Below are 6,000 nucleotides of genomic sequence, written 5' to 3'. Positions count from 1 at the left end.
CGGCTAGCGTGCCTCACCAGTAATCAAGAAGAGTGGGCTTGAACTCCGCTGCTGTATTATTTTGTCATTATTATGCGATGTAGTTGCGTTTGTTCACGTTTGTGCTGGCCGCGACTTGCCTTTTTTTGACATGAGTGTGCTATGACAACGAGAGAAGCAAGTTTTGTGGGGTCCGTGCGTCCCAATACTACGACTTGCTACAAAATTTTACCGTCGAAAGGCACCAAACGACTAGATGGCCTGACGCTGTAATGTGATTGCTCTGCAGCAAGTCGACAACTTTTCGGTTGGGGACGACGTTCCCATATGCTATATAGGGACGGCGTTACTTAGCAGATTCATTATGAAAGAATAGTATAAGACCCCCAAAGCAAAATCTAGTTCTGGACTGCGCGGGATGTTCCCATCATTCCATAGCACCTTTAAGTGCCTAATGCCTACGCAGCTTTTTTGCTGCCTCCATTTTCCTTGGAAATACATACATAAAAAAGCAAGTAAGAAACACCAGCCTGGCACATCTAGCAAGTGCACAGCACAGGTTCCAACTCCACGTGGTCAGAGCTCACTTTCCAATCTTCGCACAGCTGATGTCACACATCACGAGGTTCAAAGATACATGTGACGAACCATGTCAGCGCCAACCAGAAGGGCCGCTATCTGAAGGTCAACCCCTACTGGTTACCGACTGTACACATTTCGGTGCGCTATAGGGTGCCCGGCTTCTCGCGCCGATAGAGCTACGTCCAGTCCGTTATCAGGAAAATCTTCCATAACGAACGGGAGGACGGTCCCCGTCCGACATCATAGGGACGTACTCTCTCTCTCTTCCAGTTGTGAGAGTTCTTCGCCACGCTGCAATTTTATAGCGGCCTTCTGAATAAAATCGCGCTTGATAATCACAGTGTCGCTCTACAAAAATGCTTTGTGTAGCTGCTCCTTATACGATGCATGGCGAATTTTATATATTTTTTTTATTCGGTGTTACCGCCAAATGCGGACAGATGGAGCGACAGCAGGAAGGAGTGGGGGACATGTGGGTTAGTGCGTCCTGGTCCGACTTCAGGGGAACTGTGCCGACATTCGTATGGAAAGTCTGCGGAAAACTCAGGAAAAACCTCAGACAGCACAGCCGGTGGTGGGATTCGAACCCACCAACCCCGTGTCTTCAGCACGACCTTGGCTTAATTAATAAGACTGCATAAACGAACACAAGTACAAAGGTAGACATTATCGTACACTCATGGCGATTTCCATTGGGAAAGCAGTTTTTGCTTCGCACTGGGTGAGATTTCGTGCTTCACTTGCAAGCTTCAATCCCACTCCAATCCCTTCAATCTTCGCTTCATCTTCGCTTCAATCCCGGTGATGTCGCACGGGCTTACTTTGTCACGACATGGTAGAATGCGCACAAAAAACACGGACTAGAAGAAGACATCCTTATCAATTATAACAGATATGTCACCCAACGTTCATCACTGAAAGCCGCTCTCGACCGACTGGACGGCAGACCTTTTGACATTACAAATGTGTTAGGTGTTTGGCCCTCCAGCAACAGGGATGCAGCTCTGACTGCGCTTGTGAACTTTATTGCAGAGTTCTTTGGAATTCGTTTATTAGGTTCTGTGCACTGTTGGTGTGTGATGTTGTGATTGTTGCCGCTGTACCGTGTACCGCTGTACGTTACGGTGCGTGTGTTACGACGCGTTTCTGTTCTTTCTATTTTTTATATTTTATTTGTATTTTTCCTTTTTCAATTAAACTTAACTTATTTAAACGATTTAAAATTATTTAAACTAAAATTATTAAATTAAACAGCTCATAAACTTATCATACACCGTTCAAGAGACGCACGACTACCTGCGCGACACACGAGCAAAAAGAAAAGAAAAGCTCGTTGTGGAACTCACTTACCGCGCGTATGCCTCCTCTTCTCGGTCGTGCTCCGCTAAGGTGATCTCTGGGTCAAAAGCTATCGCTTCTTGGAGCAAATGTTTTGCCCCTGCCCAGTGGAACATTCAAAGCATGCCCCTATTCTTCCAATGGAACAGTTTTTGCTCCTTCTCGGTGCAAGACTTTGACCCAGCTCTGCAATGGAATGCGCCATCACAGCATTTTGATCCCTGAACGCAAATAAATTCCGTTTCGTTGTTTCTCTTGCATTTCCTATATTGAACAGATTTCGCACGTGGACTCTCCTACACTGTTGCTTTTGGTGCCAAGTTTTGTGGTGATGTTTTCATCCATTCCGTTTCCATTCCGTTTCAAAGTGTATAGATTTGTGTAGTTTCCCTTTCTTTTCAGAATAACGCGTCCTGGGGTAGCCAGTCCCGAGTGGCTCGAGTCTAACATCTCCATTTTTTTTTCTTTTACATATCAGTCAATAAATCCATGGCAAGAACACGCACGTGTCCCACTTCACATCAATAAATGAAGCATTCTTGACGCCATAAGAACGCGTGTCACACTTGTCACACTGCAGTGAACCAAAAAGGAATAAAGAAGGAGGGACGACTCAGAAATTTCCTCTCGTAATCTTCGCTGTTTCTCCCACACTTTTGACTCCCCATCAACCCCTCCCGCTCCGGGATTGAAGCGAACTGTCATTCAGGAACACACACATACATAGACACAAAGCGCCGCATGACTCATGTGAAGCATCCTGATGAGACGCTTCCTTCTTTGTACCATGGTCCCCGAACGATAGGATCTCGGGTATATATTCTGGACACTATAGCTGACAGAGTAGGGCGACAAATTGTGACGGATTATCGGCTAGCTTTAGAGCCCATGGGACAACATGACGGTATTATTTGCGAGTGGTGAGCCAGAGATTTATGGCGGACCGCACGTACATACTAGTAAGCAGCAGAACGGATATAATCTCGAACATGGTCATAATGAGCGAGCACTAGTTTAAAAGTTGGCAAGGTAGATTATAAAACATAACTTGGCCGCATCGTTCCAACCGTTGTTCCGAATGGTACCCTTCTCTTTGCTGCTTTCTTGAAGATGATGGTGAGTTGAGGTTTCGTGGTGCACCAAACAGTAGTGAACAATGAATGAACAAATTACGCTAAAGTTAATTCGCGAGTACGTGAGTCATCTTAAAACTACAAGTATTTCAGTTAGGCCATATTACGTAAAATGTTGTTCACATTTAAAAGCGGTACAAATGAGTTTATTACCATTAGGGCTGGCTGAAAGGGATCAAAAAGCTGCTAAAACATATAGGGATGTCATTGTCGATGACGGTTATGGAATGGGCACTAAATGAGAATGTGTGTTAGGGACAGTTGCTCCTCACACTACGGTTTCTCCTCTCCGCGGTGTAAAAACCCGTTCGTCAGGTGTGCGCGTTTGTGTGTGCGTGCCCCACCCTTTGTCGAATATATACGAGTACAGCACCTCTTGTAGGCGGCTTGATAGACGGTACATACGTTCTGCAACATTAGATTTAATTACACTTAACCTGTTTTGTTTTTCACGACTCCTGCCGCTAAACATTGAAAGGGCTCTACAGTGCAAAGATTTGTACGTTTTCCCTCTCGCTCTCTTTCACAAGAAGCGCGATGAATTCTTTCCTTTTGTGTTGGTGTCAAGGTAATCGAATCTTTCATTCTGTGAGGCGAAGTTTGTTTTTCATTTGAGTGTCCCCTTAATAGTTCTGGCTGATTTGTTGGAAATAGGAGAACTATACGCCCTGTCGTGCCCCTTCATATTTAATGTAATTTGATGGTCACAGAGAAGGAGTACGGCTGTACTCTATCCTGGAATCAGAAATGATAAAGGTATCGCCCTGCGTAGTGGTTGACCTTGAGTGTCCTATGGTCGGCCGATATGCTGCGCGCAGTAATGGGCCATTTCATAATATGTTAACGCAGCATGGGCAAGACAGTGGCGTATTCTATCGGGACTTCGGCGAAGAAGTTTGATCAGTGTTGTACATAGCGGCGCTACGAGTAGCGCCGCTACCGTGTTCGCTACTTTTTTTCAGTAGCGGAATAGCGATCGTGCTACATTTGAAATTGGTAACGGAAAAAGTATTTCCGTTATAAATACGGGTAGCGGCGGACTCTTTCTCCGCTACGGCTACCGCTACTTTTTATAATATGGGAGACGTGGAACAGAGAGAAAAAATGAGATGACGATGAAACAGAATTTCTTCTTGTTATTCTTTTTGGTTGCTTCTTAATCAGGTAGACTGATGTGACAATCTTCCTCAATTTCACTAACTTTCATACGCTAAGCGCAACAACAACAACAACAAATAAGTTAATGCTAATGAATGGGGAAATTCGCCACTTAAGGTGCGGCCCACTACCCCAAGGCACAATGGGGCAGGATGTGATGTGTCCTGATGATGAGGTGATGAACGATGCTAAATAGGGATAGTCAGTGGAGTCAGTCGCTAAGCGCAATTGAATAGTTAGGTACATATAATTTGAGCTATTCTGTGCGTTTTCTAACTTTTAGCTCACACTTGCGAAACACAAACAGGTATGTATAACATATTGCATAATATTGGCTACAAAGCTAGTTTCCGTCATACAATCAGTTGCAAAACTATAGTGTGACCGTGTTGATAGCACATTTAAAACTGTGTTTTGCAGCTTTACTGTTCGAAGCAGCTTTACAAAGACGACGATTCTTTTGGAACAGGTATAGGAAAATATACCGGAGACACAATGAGATATCGCTATAGTCATTCATCGCACTCCAAACGTACCGCCAACTTTGGTTTAAAGTGCTGTGGCCCAGATGAAACATTTCTGGCGAGATAGAATTACCTAAGCTTACCCAGATTGCGCAACGCAGTCTAGTTATTTTTTCACATTCCATACGTTGCACAACAACAACAACAACTTTATTTCGAGATCATGAATGGGGAGTTTCATCGCCAGGGGCGATACTCTGCCCCTTTGCTGGTGGTGATGCGGGGAACGAAATAATGAGCCCCTTTCACAGTATGGATCGAAGTCCTTGGTACCCAGAAAGGTGAAGAGAGCTTTGAGGGCAGGGCGTTGGTGGGCTGGTTGTGGTCAGGGATCAAGCAATTTTGTGAGAGAGACGAGGCGAGAGTCCAGCTCGTTAAGAGAGCCGGAGAGTACGGTTCAGGAAGGTTGATAGTGTGGGCAATGGAGAAGAATGTGCTGTAGATCTTCTACAACACCGCAGTGACTGCATTGGGGAGAGTCAACTTGCCTCAAGCGGTAACGCCACTGCGCTGTAAAAGCCACATCGAGGCGCATTCGATGAACTAATGGGGCATCTTGACGTATTGTTTCTAGTAAGGTAGAGTATCGCCTCTGGCGATGAACCTCCCCACTTTCCAAAGTCAAAATAAAGTTGTTGTTGTTGACGTATTGTGCTGCTGAGAGGAGATCGTCGTTCCGTCCTTCGACGTCTCGTGACCCCTCTGGCTTCCCGCAAAAGGACCGCTGACATTCTCCCCCTAGCCATGCTGAGCAGAGGTGATCCAGCGCTCGTTTTCCGCATGCCTCGACATACGTTACACTGTGGGTATATATGAGCTACACAAAATGAATAAGTAATATTATTCAGGAGTCTGTATATGCTAACATACTTATTAATGCTCTTTGTGCACATGCTTGGCGGCGCTAAATAGGCGATTACCTTTAAAGCAATTGATTGTTGACAGCGTTTGACATGTTCAGGGAAAAGCAACAGGATTTTTTCCTCTCTGTTTCATTACAGAGGTAATCTCACACGGGTGGGATCTTCCTGAGGAACTCATGATTCCGAAAAAAAAACGTATTAAACGTAGTTTTTCGTATAGTCAAACGCTTTGTAAGAGAAGCCGTCGTGCGGAAGGGAAACTAGGGGTAGGCAACAACATTAAGTCGTAATTCCTGTGAGACCTAAGTTTTGGTGCAGTATGCCAACCGCACTACGTTGGCCCTGCCGAGAGCAAACATTATGCCATTTGTTTTGTCTTTTCACCTCCTGGTAGCCACTTATTGATGGCTTGACCAGTGTTCG

Source organism: Ornithodoros turicata, chromosome 5 (assembly GCF_037126465.1).
Source record: "Ornithodoros turicata isolate Travis chromosome 5, ASM3712646v1, whole genome shotgun sequence".
NCBI lineage: Eukaryota > Metazoa > Arthropoda > Arachnida > Ixodida > Argasidae > Ornithodoros > Ornithodoros turicata.
The sequence above is the reverse complement of the archived record's forward strand: the minus strand, read 5'-3'. Positions refer to the sequence as shown.